The sequence below is a fragment of the Drosophila nasuta genome, chromosome 2L (genome assembly GCF_023558535.2).
Source record: "Drosophila nasuta strain 15112-1781.00 chromosome 2L, ASM2355853v1, whole genome shotgun sequence".
In the NCBI taxonomy this organism is placed as follows: Eukaryota; Metazoa; Arthropoda; class Insecta; order Diptera; family Drosophilidae; genus Drosophila; species Drosophila nasuta.
Window position 1 is genome coordinate 7,936,928 of NC_083455.1, and position 16,229 is coordinate 7,953,156.

At 36.9% G+C, this 16,229-nt stretch overlaps 1 protein-coding gene across 2 annotated transcripts in view; it reads left to right on the top strand.

Moving 5' to 3' along the window:
- LOC132788345 (beta-1,4-glucuronyltransferase 1-like) overlaps positions 1-16,229 on the top strand; it is a 67,643-nt gene that overhangs the window by 35,357 nt on the left and 16,057 nt on the right. The window lies entirely within an intron of this gene.

Here is a 16,229-nt window from a genome sequence, read left to right on the forward strand (position 1 = left end):
TTCTCCACTTGCCACTCGCCTCAATGCTGTTTAAATGAGAGTGACATTATGTGGCACACGTTTTCCAGTGGCTCTATCAGCGTATTGGACTGTAAACCTGACTATGTTATGGCCAACACCGACTATACCCCGCCGCCTCCCACAATCACCCTCCGGCCAAACTGCACATTGCCAAACTTGGCAACACGCATCCCTTCAGCTTGTTGGTGTCAATTGCAAATGAGTTTCTGCTGCACCAACCGAGTTCAAGATATAACCGATGAAATGGTTTCGTCATAGTCGAATTTAAAATGCTGTTCTCTATAAAAATATTACATAGCATTTAACATTGTTTAAATTTTGTAATATACGTAGATAGAACTGTAGAACTGTGTATAGAACAATAGAATACCTATTGCGCAAATGGTAAGAGCTCGGAGGTTGTAAATTTATACACAAGATAGTTTACCAATTTTGATAGTGCAATAAGGCTGGGTTAATAAAGTTCTAAGGGTAAGAGCTAAGAGGATTACATTTTTTATTTAATAGTACAACATTTATTTTAATGTACAACCTTTAATCGTGATCCGTTGTTTTTTTGTTTCTCTATATTTTCAATCAAACTATCTTAACTCAAGCACAAACCATTCTCAGCAAATGCATACTGAAAAAAACTATGACAATGATTACGTCTTACAAATATCGTTGCGAAAATTACATTGTGTTGCACCACAAAATAATAAAAATGCAGTGCCGGAGAATTCGCGGAATTATCTGTCAACTAAATCAATAAAATTGTCTGTTAATTCCATATTGACAAATATTTAATGTGTAAAGAAGATAATTTTAAAACCGAGATATAAACTTATTGCTTCACCTTCTATAGTCGCATATGCCCAACCGTAGGGCATGTGTGTGCTGAGCAAAGAGAAAGAGGCAGAGAGAGAGAGAGAGAGAGAGAGAGATACCAGAGCACAAACACTTTGACATGCAAAAACCAATTGCAGTTTTAGTTTGAAGCATTGCCAGAGTCTTCTCACATATTGCCTCTTTTTTTGCTCTCCTCCACTTCTCTTTCCTCTCTCTATATCTCTGTCTTTCGTTTGCTCTCTTTGTGCAGTGCGTTTGCCTGTGGTAAGTGTACATTAATTATGCTCAATGTAAGCTGAACGTCAGCTTTATGAGTCTACAATTTATTTGTTGCTGTTTGCTTTGCTCTATTTACTTGCCAATGACAGTGACTGCGAAAAGTGTGTCGACCTCTCGGCTCTCTGCCCACACGAGCAAAAGCAAAACTAGTTCGCATTACTGAGCTAGGCGATTCACTTGACTTTGATCTCAATAAGTGCTAATTACTTGGTTTCGATTTTGCAACCGAACGTTGCACGTTACATGGCGTTCACAGTCAGTCAGACAGACGGACAGACAGACTGACGAAGAGTAAAGTCAGTGTTGGGTGAGATCGAATGTCCACTTCGTCTGGGCAGTTGTGCAAAACTTTCACGTAGCTCATTTGTCAATGCAAAAATATTTTTCGTTTTTTTTTTTTTTGGTTTTGTCATCATGGATTGGTTGTCACTGCTGTTGTTGTTTTTGTTGGGACTAGCCTAGCTTGCTGCCTGTCACGTTTTCAGTTTGTTTTGTTTTATTTGCTTTCCTCGGCTTCCTACATGGGCTCGGGTTTGACTGCGATATTGGGCTTTGGTTTGGCTTGGCTTGAGTTCCCTTAAACTTCAAGTTCTACTGCTGTTGCTGTTACCGCTGTTGCTGCTACTGCTGTTCTCTTGTTTTATTGTGTAAACTTTTTGCCAGCATTACGTTTTGTTTGCCAGTCAGCTTGAGGCTTGTCAATAAAGTTCTTGACACCTTTACTTCATTTGCCCAGATTTCTCTCGACATGACTTTAACTTTGCTTTCTGTCCGGGGCTTTTCCTTCTTTCGATTTTTTTTACTTTTTTGTATTACTTCTCTCTTAGCACATGCTATGCAAATTTCTTTTCTTTCCTTTTATGTTTATTTATTTTGTTTATTGAATGACTCTTTTTTTATGCTCTTGCGCTGATGGGTATCTGAATTTGAATAGCACTTTTGGCAGAGTGCTAAAAGCTGATGTCGTTAATTGATTGCGAATTGAAGATTAATTGTATTTTAATTGTACACATGGCAAGTAAGGGAAGTAAATTTGGTTGCTTTGAATTGAAATTGCATTTAAAGTGTATCTCAGCTTCGTTGTATGCGGTTTCATCAAGCTGTCTTTTGTTTTTCCTGTGTAATTTTTTTTTTATCAAGTATACGTCATGCCAAAATTAAGAGCTGCCTGTGGGCGTGAACATAGTAAACGCCCACATTTTTGCATAATGTCCATTCATTTCAAGTAGCAGCCGCAATCTTCAAGAACGCGCCAAAAAAAAGTAATGAAATATAAAGAAACCATGATTGCCACCAACATGTGTGGTAATTAAAGTCGTGATGTTGCTCTTTTTTACACAGTTACTTATATGAGTGGTGAGCTTTTTTTTTTTGGAAATTATTGTTGAAGATGTTATTAAAAAGATAATGGCCTAAAAGCTGCCAAGGTGCTGTCATAACCTTGAAAGATCAAAAGTTCAACCCAGCCATGACAAGGAAGCGGCGAAAAAAAGTAACAAAAAACCAACAATTCAACAAGCCAAGCCAACGAGCCGACCAACCAGGTAACAGGCAAAACACGGCTAAAAGCAATTAACCGTATAACTATTATAACCAAAGAATCCAACGAGTTGTATAAATGGGCAGCTTGGCAGCTCAGCAGCTCGAAAGCCAGAGATGGCACTGGCCGACTTTTGTTTGCACAATTAAATTTCTGTATATTGCAGGGGAAATAGACACAAGACTGAAGAAGAAAATACAAGAGACACAAAAAATAACGAAACTGAAATAAAAATAAGAAAATTAAAAAAGATTTTCGTTGTAAAGGTCGTTGCTGCTGCTTCTGCTTCTGCTACTGATGTTGCCTTTTGTTTGGCTAGGCATTTGCAATTAGTTGCAACAAATTGACGGCAATGATTTTACCATTGTTATTTGTATTGTGCCTTTTTCTTTTGAGCGTCTGCAACTTATGTAACAATTACGAATATTAAATAATTTCGGTGGCCTTTGTTTTGATTGTCATTGAATTGGAAGGAGAAATGCAGGAAAAAAAGAGTTTCTGCGACAAATTAAGAAATTCAAGTTAATGGAGTGAAAATAAATTGCGGATTCAAATGAAGCAGTTTTTTTTATTAACTTTCAAGTCAAATGGGATATTCTTAAGTGTGCTCAACTGTGAGGTACCCGTGAATAAAAGCAAAACAGGGCGATATTAATTTTAAAATATACCAAATATATACCGTCAACATACTAAAAATACTACATTCAATATATATAGAGTGCAAAATTTACCAGATTGTCAGTTAAAGCAACTATGGTAAGACCTTCTGCCTGTTACATACATTTCCTGTATTCCTTCAGGCACAAAGTTATAATACCTTCCTACCCTATGTGTAGTGGGTATAACAATCTATATTGTTGGACCAACATTTTGTTCATTATTGATTTGTAGAGATTTGTTTTATGATATTAATCACAAGAGTGTTGGCAAAATAAATTGAAATATTGAATGAGGCTTTGAATTACATATTTTGAATTTAGAATACAAAAAATATATTTTACAATCAAGTCTTTTAATTGTGCGTCTGTAAGAACACTTAATTGAATACAGATGAAACTTTTACTTGTATGCATATTGAACGAAACTAATTCAATTTCAGTAGACCGAAATTCAATTTGCCGCCGGTTTCATCTCAGTAGTTTGCCGCATGCTTGCATATCAAGGATGTCGTGTCTTTCTCTCACAGTCTGTCTGTCTGTCTGTTTGCCCGTTGTATCTGCAAACCTATAGACGACTGTAGTAAATATATTTCTTGTTCTTTACGCTTCGCTCTGCTGAATGCTTCTATTGTCCCCAGTGACGTGCAGTTATTTGCTGTTAAATCTCGTCTACCACAACGTGATGTTACACTTTTCAAACAAAAACTAAGCCAAAAATCTGTCTAAAAATAGCTCGCAATATCAAAATTGAAATGGAATTTCCTTTGCATTTGCTATGCTATATGTATTTATATTTATTTATTTGATACAAAACGATACGAAACGAAACGAGTAAAAGATCTCACAATCGCACACAAAGAAAACACCACAAGAATGAAAGGCAAATAAAATGCTTTAAAGTGAATGAAATATTTGACAAGACATTTCGCAAATTACTTGATATAAATATAAACAATAAAGAAACGATATCACGGCATGAGTAAGAAATCATCAGACACGACCGTTGTGTGTAGTTTCTTTTCTTTAGCTTCTCAATGTTAATTGCAGTGAATTATTTTTTCTTTGGCTCTCTAGCAGTTTACAAATTGTGTGCTACTGGCTACTTGCGAGGCTCGTTTGCGGGACTCTATGGACGTCAAGAAAGGAATAGGAGAAGCCAAGAAGCCACCAAAAAAAAACTCGTTTGGTTTAGCTGTACATACATATATTTAAACCTCTTTTGTGGGCCACCAAGCGGCGCCATTAATGACAGCCTTGCCGAGTGACCCTCTTGGTCCGTCCGTCCAATGGATTTTCATTGTACTCATACCTTGCTATTTATAAGTATTTGTGCCCATGCCAGAGAGAGAGCACAGGGACGAAAACCATGTCTGATCAAGCCACAGCTGGACAGCCTAATGAGTGTCCATTTAGGGTGTGCATTTTAAAAATACTTTTGCAGTCGACTGCTATCTGTTTGGTAATCGATAGCATTGCAACGCCTGTCACGCGCGACAATTTCATCAGATAATATGCCGCATTGCTGGCCAGCTATCCAGCCAGCCATCCAGCTAGCTCTGGCTGTGTTTAATCTATCATACTTTCCGTACCATCTAAATGTCGAATATCATCGCAAGAGATGCTACATTTTTGGCCTAAGTGGCCTTTTGCGTGTCGAAGCGAAGTGCCTATCTAAACGATCTTTAATATCGCAAGCTCCTTCATTGCCAACATCTGCGACTATCTTGCAACTCTTTCGCTCCTCACCTTGCAGATGTGACCCAAACCGCCTCTTTGCTGTTTAGCACACTTGACTGCCAGGCTCCGCCTGTTTGTCTTCTGCTCTTCTTCTGTATTATATACCCCGTGGCATGTGTTGGGACAGTAGTTCAGTTATAGTGATTACTTGCTACACAAAAGTGTTTAAATTGCTTTATAATAAAAGATAATTACTTAATTATCATGTGGGTAAATATTAAAAAATTGTCAAAGTACAAAGGGTATCTGAGCTTCGATCACTTGAAGTTATGTGCACTTTTAATGCTCGTAAAAAGAGACGCGACTAAAGATGTGTTTTCGCTGAAATGTGACAATTTCTGTGTTCGTTGCTTTCTCATTAAAGTTTATACTCGCTGTCACTTTATAAGCCCATTTTGGTGCGCTTATCTATCGCCGTAATGTACTTGCATGTTGCCTGTTGCCTAGACGTTGTGTTGCACCTTCTCCTCCCGTCTGTTTGAACACATTCTTAAGTTTGAGTGCGCCATATGTTTAACATGATTTGAACGCGTCTCGTGTCTATTTGACTGGCTGACTGACTGGCTGCCTGCCTGCCTGCCTGCTGGCAAGGTCTTTGCATTTGCGCCTCAATAAATCAAATTGCTGATATGAGAAATAATGTTTGGTGGCGCTCATCTATACTTAAGTACTTCTGGGAAATGCTTTTGGCATTAAAAACAAAGTTTTGAGGTCTGTTCTGCAGGTGTTCCCGGCTGCCGCGATGTGCTTTTATGACCATCAAATTGAGCACTGATTCATCTCTTCAACTTGATTGCGACTAATCGGGGGAAAAAGCACAGCTACACAGAATACGAAATTATATTAAATGTACATTTAATGGTTGCACTTCGTGATTCATTTTTATGGACTTTAATGAAATTAAAAGTTTTTTTTTAATTTATCGGAGAGCAAAGCACACTTAATAAATAATATCATAATGATGTTTTCAATACTATTTATATGGTCCCTTGTTGCTTATTCTGTACCTCAACCTCATTTATTGTGCTATTTCATAATTAGGTCTTTATAGTTTCCTTTAATTAACATTACGACAGTTTTTAGCGTACTTCTCGGTTTCCTTGTGTACTTTTTGATTAGCCCCACCTCAAAAGAATTTTACAACGCGCAATTAAATCTCAGGTGGCTCCACGTTCTCTGCGCACTTCAACTTGAACCCAACTATTTATGGCGCTAACATAACTCGCCTCGTACTCGTTGCTGTTTCAAGAGAGACAACAAGAAAAACGAAAAAAAAAGAAAAACAACAAATAGCAATAACAACATCTACACAACATTACATTACACCAACCTTGGCTCTGGCTCTCTTTTGACATTGCGTGCTGCGCATGCGCATTGCGTTCAAGCTTTTTTTCTTTTTTTCTGTCTTTTTCGATATTTTTGTTCAGTGTCGACGTCTGCGCCGCCGGCTGCTAATGTTGCCCACTTCAATTTGCCATATTTATTTTACCTTTTGCGTGTACGCTTATTGAAAATACTGTCGGAATGAATGACTGCCTACCTGACTCACTGACTGCCTGACTGACTGACTGGCTGACCAGTTGTTGCCCCCCTTTGACCAGCCAGCTAAGCAACTGTGCTTTGTTTGGCTTTCTTAATTGAAGTTTGGATCTCTTCACTTTACCATTAGCTTTGATACTTTGTACAGTATTAAATTTATTATTTTGAATTTTTTCTTTTTTTTTTTGTGGTTAGCCTTTGAATATTTTCTTAATTATATTTGAAGTAATTTTTTGATCTATTCAAATAAATATATTTTATAGTCTCCAAGTTAGGGTATTTAAAATTTGTTTATCATGCATTTGTGTAAAGCTTTTCTTAGTTTATTTTTTTTATAATTTATGACTTGTGCGATTACTTATTTTAGGCAAATGGTTAATTTAGTTAGTGAGCCTTGAAGGTCTTTTTGGGGTCTTCGGTTAATGACAGCTTTGGAAGAGGAAGCCTCCTCACTGCGACCTTCGGTTGGTAAACTGTTGAACGGTTCGTTAATTGTTAATGCTCATTGAGAACTTTGGCTGCTCATTTGTTCAGCGTTTGTCATTATGCAAATCAGCTTCAACTTCCATTTAGCTGCATGATGCAATTGGAAAATCATTTGGCCGATGTAATTTATGATAAATAAAATAAATAAAATATTGCCAGCGCCAGCGGTGTGTTAATCGTTTAATAGTATGGCAAACAATTGTTGGGCTCCATGCTTAATTGCAATGAAGTGTCATCTTCTTCTTCTCTGACGCTTTGTTCTCAACCAGTTTTATGCTGTCTTAGCCCCTCCCTCCTATTACTTCTCTGTCTTCCCTTTTGCATGTGGCCCTCTACGTTAATTTATGCTCGTCGCTGTAGCATAAAACTAATTAAAAAGCCTTGCCGTTTCAATATTAAGAAAAAAGTATAAAAGAGTTAATCATTAAAATTTGATAAATTGTTTTCGGTTTTTTGTTTTTGTTTTTTTGCGCGTGCGTCATAAATTCAGCAGTTGTTCTATAATCCAAAAGCGGCATAAGTATTGTTAATTAACTTAAAATGTATTGCCCATAAAGCTTTACAGTTTTATCTTAAAGCGTTTCTTAACAGCTTGAATGACTGCGTACTTTAATGAATTTTCTATTCTCAGTTTAAAATCTAATTGCAATTCTATCGTTCACTCTGACGGCATTTAAATAAAGTTCGCTATTCAGCTGCTGCATATGAGACTGGCGAAGACTATTTCATTAGCACAATTGACCAGTTGGCGGCATACGAGCTTGTTCAACAAAGGCAACTGAATTGAAGTGGTGCCACAATTTGAGGTCTTATCACAGTTGCAACTCGCACATTTCACTTGGGGGAAATAGGCAAACACAATGCCAACTGATAAATGCTGGGAGGCAGCGAAGCTGATGCACTCGGCTGTGAAATGAAAGTTGCTACTAGCTACAGAAAGGCAGACAGTCTGACTAACTGACTGGCTGACTGACTGAATGTCGGCAGCCTGAGTGAGAGACAGATAGACAGAAAACAATGCCATGAAGGCTGCGAGTCGAAAGTCAAGAAGTCTGCGGTTTATCATTGAATTCCATGCTGCAGAGTTAGACGGAGAGAAAGAGAATAGAACAGCAGAGAAAAGAGTAGCAACGTGACGCGAAATTTCAATTTGGAGAATTTCACTATCACATTTCCTGTTACACAGCTGCCTCTTTTGTCTAGAAATTTATTGCAACAAGTTAATTGTTTATTGTACTTACTTATGTAATTGCAAAAATGGCCAAAGAAACAGCCACCGCATCGTCGGTTGTGTTTTTGCCTCAGGTTTCAAGGCGAAAGGCATCAGAACAAAAGGCAGGAGAAGGTGGAGTCGTCTACGTTAATGTCCGTGTTGGTTTTGTTTTTGTTTTTGTTTTCGGTGCTGGTGTCGGAGTCAAAGTCGGAAAGAGCCTACTAGACTAGCCACTCTCCTTGACTACAGTCTGATGCACACGCGGATTAGATGACAGATTAGTTAAATGCGCATGAAATGAGCAACCGTCTCGCCGTTGCTTCCTACTTGCTTTTATGGCCATATATAGGAGCACAGTGTTACACAGCTAAAGCAGGAGGTAGAGCTGGAGTTGGTGCTGAAGCTGAAGCTGGAGCGGTTCTCTCAAGGCGTTGCCATAATGTCTTCATTTAATAATCAGGCGTAGCAATTACTCTGCCCCAAGTGAGATGATGGCTTAAATACTTTTTAAACACGCGCAAATTGCTTCTATTAATAGGCGTTGTAATTGTCAGTTGCATGCAGCTGATTAGCTGCTGTCTATCTTCATGAGGTCAACTCTTAAACGGAGGTCACATCTGCATTTCCACATAATGAATCCACATCAAATAATTGCCTATGCCCATAAAACAAGCACTTTAATAATAACATTTCGCAGAAAAATGAAAATGTTAATTATTCTCGTAATCTAATTAGATATTCCACAGAGAAACCGACTATTTACTGCCAGCACTTCGAGTTCTATTTACTCCACTATATAACATATATGCTTACATATTTATTCATAGCCAACTTGGTATGAACTCGTTAAGAACTCTTTTTCATCTTTATTGTGCCACTCTTCTTAATGAGTTAATTTAGTCAACTCACTTTATGGCCATTACTTTAGGCACTTGCTTAAAGCACATTCTGTACATGTTGCAGTTCTTTAAGAGAAACCAAGCACACTAAGATTTAATCATCTGGGATTTTTCAAGTCAAATGCATTCTACCGATAATTATTTTTAGAGCTTCAGACTTAGATTTTAGAAGTTTATTTGGGAAAGAATGCTAAATGGTAAAAGACTACTGCAGCTTTTGTTGACAATCTTTATATTCTATAGTATATTTTGAATGTAAAGGTAATTCGACCAGTAAATTTTATGTATTTTAAATTTATAGATCGTAATTGGTGTAAAATGAGTAGCAGATAGCTTTGTAACTTGTCTTCTTTATGAAAATTTCTTCAAAAAAATTTAAATAATAAAAATTGTTTATGTAAGATTTATAATTTATTTCAAAATACGTGGGCTAAGCAGCGGGAATAATGGAAATGCGTTTACTATTCTCATAGAGAACTTGGTACGCACTCATTAAAACTCTTTCCCATCTTTATTATGCCACTCTTAATGAGTTAATTTGGTCCAATCTTTATGGCCATCGATTTAGGCAGTTGCCTTAATCACATGTTGGACATGTTTCCGTTCTTTTATGTTATATCAAGCATACACACTAAAATTCAACCATCTGAGATTTTTATCTTATCAATTCAAATTACTTTTACTGGTATCACATTGATTTGAGAAGTCTTTTATAGTTGCACAAAGTATTTAAAAAGAATTATCAGCACTTTTATTTAAGGTGTGGATAGAGTAATCAGAAAAATTGCACTACTTAAAACAATTTGACATATCATTTGTAATACGTTGGCAATCTTTTCTGAGTCACCACGGAATCGATTAATACTTAATGTTTTTTTATAAATTTGAAATATCTTGAGAGTGCTTATTATAATGACGCAACTATTATTGGTCAACTGCACCCACACTTTGAAGCAAGGCTGGAGTGTTTCGAGTAGACTTCTTCCGCATGAGGAAACTGTAAAGAACGCAGCTATGGGAAACCTGTGAAAGGCTAAAATTATAGGGAAAAATGCTCCAACTACCGCAATGTTTGTGAAACTGATCGAAGTGGCAATTTTGCTTCACGTTCCTCTTGCTGTTTACCAACTCGTACTTGGCCGAAGATGTTGCAAATGGAAGTGGCAACGAGATGCCATTATTTGCCACACAATCTCTGAATTCCCCGATGCATCTGATGAGGCTCACGCATGGTCAGCGCCTTGGTATGATGATTGCGATGCTTGTAAATGAGATCTGTCTGATGATATTGGAGATCTGCTGCCTGCCATCATTATTGGCCTTAGTTATGAGCTACCCTATTACTGTAAATAGCAATTGCTGCGTGTGGTGTGGAAGTTGAACCTGTGGCAGCTTTGTTGCCCCACTTCAATTATTTATGTGCCTCTGTCGGATTCACAACTTGCCGTTACACTTCTTTTCTTTTCAATTGCCATTCGATAGGTTCATGTAATTCTCATCGTCGTGAGTTGGCAATTAAGGTCTCGATAATAGTAATTTAACTGAAGTTGATAGAGAGCTTGCATACGTATTAATGTGGAATGTAATTTATAAAATAATAAATCTGCGAAGTGTCCATAAATAGCTACAAAATTATTTATAATGAATGAGTGTTAATCCAAAAATGAATCTATTAGTCGTCTCTTTTGGCATTCAGTGAATCATCACTGAGATATAAGCGGCATAAAACTGGAAATTATGAAACCCAATTGGCATTATTTGGCAGTGAACACTCACATGGCAGGCAGCATCTTGTGTAATGCGATTCGTTAACATTTCATTGGGCTTAAGTGAATACAATAGAGCAAGAATGCGCATTCAAACAAATATTTATAGACATATTTGTATAACTCTTAGGTTGGTCTTGGCACTCTGTTCCACTTCATTGGGTTTTGCTACTATTTGTACCAATTTTATCTTTTCGCACAGTCAGATACGAACGCAATCCTTGCTGATAGGATTAACAACCCACACAAAAATACACAAATACATACACACACACACACACACACACATAGAAACATTTGAACACAATGGGATCACAAACCAAAACAAGATATGTCAAAAGAAAAGAGAAATGAGAAACAAAAACAGAAACAAACCAATGCCAAAATACATAAAACTTGCCGCATTTGCTTTTTGCATGTTCCTTGTTATTCTCATTCTGTGTGTTTGTGGGTAGCACTCGAATTCACCGAACCGTTTCGTTCAAAAACCCTACACAACATAAGGATAAACAATGTGCACAAAATGTTGTACAAATATTGTACAACAATGCTCTTACACGAGAATGTGTTTTACTTACGACTGTATTTAGTTTTGTTCTCGCATTGATAAATACCAAATGTGTAGTACATATTTTTGGCTCTGCTTTGCTATAGTTTTTGATGGGCAACAGGATTTGATGCGGTGTTTGAGTGGCTGAAATGTAAACCTGGTTGAAATGCTTATATTTAATCATTCTATTTCAAATATGTGAAGAGATTAACAACAGGTAAAATTATGCGACAAATTAGATCTGATATGTCTTGATTATTACTGCGCACTTTAGTTTAAATAATTCTCATCTAGCAGACGAAAAGAAAAAGAATTTTCCTTTTTCTTTTGCAACCCAAATGCAATAAAAGCTTTGCTCTTTCCTTTGAATAATGAAATTCTGAAAATGTCTGCACATAAAATAATTCTTAAACATTGTTTTTACTTTGCTGTTGCCTTGCTCCTTTTTATTATTTATTTATTAGCCTTTTGAGGCAACCAACTGCTGTTAGGCAAAAGTTAACAGCTTGTAACGTGCATTGTCAATTGAGAAGTAGTCGAAAGTAATCGAATATTCATAAGCTATTCACTTGTACAGTATTTTTAAGTAATTCTCCCTGTTTTTCATTACATTGAGCGTGTGGTGAAAAAGCGATTTTTCCTTCTGACCAACAAGTGATATTGAATGCGCTCGTTAAATGAAACGGTCCAAATTTTAGCTGGTTGTTTGAACTGCCTTTTTATGCTCTGACGGTTAAAGCCAACTGCAGTCAGACTGACAGGATATATATATTTACAAACATATACAAAGAGCAGCAGCAAGGAAACTGTGAAGGAAGTTTGGCAAACGGCGAAATTTTGCGCGCATTTTGCACGTGTTGTTGCCATTTGCCTTTTGCATAAATAAATAAGTATAACTGCGTTGTCTGTAGTTATGTATGTGTGTGTGCGTGTGTTAAGGTGTGTGAGCTTGCGTGTCTGTGTGTTGTGTAGCATGTTGAGTGCTCGACGCTGTTAACTTTTAGCGCGTTTTCTTGTCTTTTGTTGCCTACCTGAAGGCGTTCTGCCATTCTCTTTTACTTCGTTCGCCTCGTCATCCCGGTGCAAACGCACTCAATTTATCTCTTATATTATATTCACATTGCGTGTGCGTACCTCAAATTGTTTTCAGCACTTTAAGAAAGTATTTTGGGGTAAACGTGCTCTAAGTCTTATTTAATGTCGATTGTTGAAGATATTGAAAGAAAAAACACAGTTTGTGATTGCCTTTGTGAGTTCCTTGCCAACGTTATAGGTTTGGGGAATCAACTGGTTGCGTCGAGTTTTTAATAGACTTTAATGTAGAAATGATTTTATTTATAAAGTTTACCGAGGAATGGTAAAGTTTATTTTGAAGACTACACATAAAGTTATTCGTTTTTACTTTGTGAGTGATTTATAAATATTTGATGTGGTGTGTAGTTTCATAAGTTCAATCAAATGAATTAATAAGTACACAACCAAACTTTATTTCTGGATTGTAGAAGCTAACATTGCATCTTAATATTTATCATAACATTCTCAATCATAAAGTTTTATACAAAATTTAAAGCATATGGTAGATCGTAATTAGTATCAACTTTATTTTACAAAGTTTTACAACTTTTAATGATGAAATAAAAATAAATAATTTTATGACTGACGTCACAATTTGTAATTGTATTATTATTATTATTGCTATTATTATTACTACATTTGAAGCATACTAACTGTTTTACTTCTCTTTTGCTGTCTTTCCTGTATTGCAGGTATGTAGACCGAGACCTTGACCAACGGTTTTGTAATTGACTGCCTACCAGTAACTTGTATGTAAGTCAACACACGCGCGACAAATTTTCATTAGGCCGAAGTGTAACTTAAGTGCACGGGAAATGTTTATATTATGTATTGACATTCAGCGTTTATTGTCTGTTGTGCATTTGCATTCGCGTATCGATTGCGTCATTTGTAACGCTCCTCCCAAAGAGCTAACCAATCAATTAATGGCCAAATCACATAATGCATGTAAACGATAATGAAAATGACATTTGCGAGAGCAACACGCAAAACAACAACATTGTCAACATTACGCTGTCGTCGTTTGCCACAGATGCAGATACATTCTGCTCTTGGGTTGGAAAGCGAAAAAAACTTAATTAATGAAATTAAGCCCGCAAATTGCGAGTCAGCGGGTATGTGAGTTTTAAATGAGTCTCTCTGTAGGGTATACATATATATATATCTGTGTGTAGGGTATCTGTGTATTTGGAACGCATTTTCAGGTATCTGGGTTCTCTTCAGTTTCTGTTTCTGTCTGGTTGCGGTTGGTGTGCATGCTTATGACACAAGATAATCGATTATAATCGCACCTGCCCTCCCCCTAGACGCCTTTCATTTGGCGCAGTGGGCGTGTCGCCTATGTACTATTCTATCATGTTGGTCGCACCGGTCGACGACTGGCGCTCATTATGCGCATTAATGTCGCATTTTTGCCTTTAACGTGGCCCAGCTATCGCAAAGGGCTGGTTTTGTCCCCCAACACGCCCCACGTTGGGCGCCACGGTATCCAAATCATGCAATGCTCAGCCGTGAATTAGTCGTTAAATAAGGTATACAAGTTGTACAAGCACAAAAAACGCCATTTGTTACTTTGGCTTCAGTTTATTTTTATCGTTATCGATATGTACTACTATTAGCAGCCCCACGTTGGGCGCACTTAACTAGTATTTGGGTTACTTTTGGTGGAGTCAGCGCTCCTGTGCTCATTTACCCCAAAAATTCATTCTAACTTTTGCTATATAGTAGTACTATCTGTGGGCTTTAATCATTTTGCTTTCCCTTTTTTTTCCATGGGTGCTGTGCAAAATTTATTGGTTTTCGCGGGCATTACTTCATTTTGTTATTCGCTGCTACTGGGCTTAGTTCGCGTGTTACATTCGCCTGTAAATAGGCAGCAAATGCGAAAAAAATATATACAAAAAAAAAAGAAAAAGAACAAGACGAGAGAATAAAATTAAAGCTGTCTGCCTGCTTTTAGCTATGGGACTGGGAATAAACTAGACACCTACGACGACATCGACAACGACATGGCGTGTTTGTTTGCTTTTCGCTTTTGCCTTCTGGCGTGTTGTTTCGTTTCAGTTTCTCTCGCGTTTTCTCGTGTTTTTCTTTTCTTTTTTTTATTTTGTGCTTCATTAGTGGCAATGCACCCGGCGGAGAATCAAGAATTGAGAAGCGAGAATTGAGAATCGCGAATACACAATACTATAGAGAATTGTTGGCCGACAGTCGCCTAATGCCCCAGCGCTCTAAATGTGTGCTATGCCCCTATGAGGTCAAAAACAATCGATTTTCATTTCATTTTCTTTTGTGACTTTTTCTTTTCTTTGGCCCGCTTCGCTTCGCTTTTTGGCTCACGTGCTGCAGCTAAGAACGAGTACGGGTAAAAAAGTTACGAGCATTTATGAAACCATTGCGAGCATTTTAAAAATATGCTTGTCACACGCTGCGTATGCTTGACTCTCGGTCTCTCTCTTTTGGGATTTTCTAATCAGACGCAATTCTAATTAGTTTTATGTTTTGATGCCCCATCCACTGCGACTGTGTTTTGACAACATAATTTTGACGATACCGTAAGTAAGTATATACAACGAATTGTGTAGACTCTTCACAAATGTTCAAATTATACTTTATTATGTTTAAGTATATTTAATTTCGGTCTCAACAACTTCAAGTTTCAAGTCAAATAACAAAATTTTTACGAAAACTTTACAACTTTTATTTGATTGCCAACCGTTGCGTTGTTTAGCATACCTCCCCATCAACAAAATGAAAACTTTGAATATTACATTTTTGCTGTTAGGTTTCTCTGGAGCTTGTTTTAATTTATGCAAAGGCAATTTTTAAACATTTCGCACACGTGCGTGTCACAAACTAAACATCAGAATATTTAAATAATATCCAAGTTTTGTCAGTGTTTCAAGCTCAAAGTGTAGAGAAGCTTCTTGTAGACTCTCTTTAAGCAAAAAAAAAAATCTATATTATACATAAAGCATAGACACGGACAACTTAATTCGATAATTCCGTGACGAATGTAATTATTTTTGTGGTCACAATAATTGCGATACTGTTTGGGCCCTGCTTTTAATATGAGCAAGTACGAGCTTTGTATGTATTTTTGTGTCTGTGTGTCGTGTAAATATGCATATCTATGGCAAATAATTATAATTATAATAAAAATAAAAGTTAGTTTATTCAACTTCCTGGACTTCTGTCGCTAGCAGATAAATTATGAAAAGTTCTCATGGGATTAGACGAAAATCTGCTTAAAACGAATATGTTTTTGATATTAAAATAGCATTAGTTATTTATGTATACATTAGTAACAGCTTTAATTCCAACTGTGTTTTACTTAAATGTGTCTTGCTTTTTAAATGTCCTTTAATGTTGCGTGTTGGGTCAACTTGCCCCAATTTCACGTTCTTGCCTTAAAATTAGTTTTCCCTGCATTATACATGTACATCATTGAACAATTCAATTGTGCGCGTTCTTTTTTTATATTCTTTGCTGGCCCCAGTGAGTCATATTTACTGGTCACGTATTTACTTTAGCCCTCAATTACCCCAGTGAGTTACTTCTTTCCTAATCAGTCAGACAATTCTTTCATTTAAATATAAGCATGTCTGTTTAGTCCACTTTACCAACTTGTCTTGCTG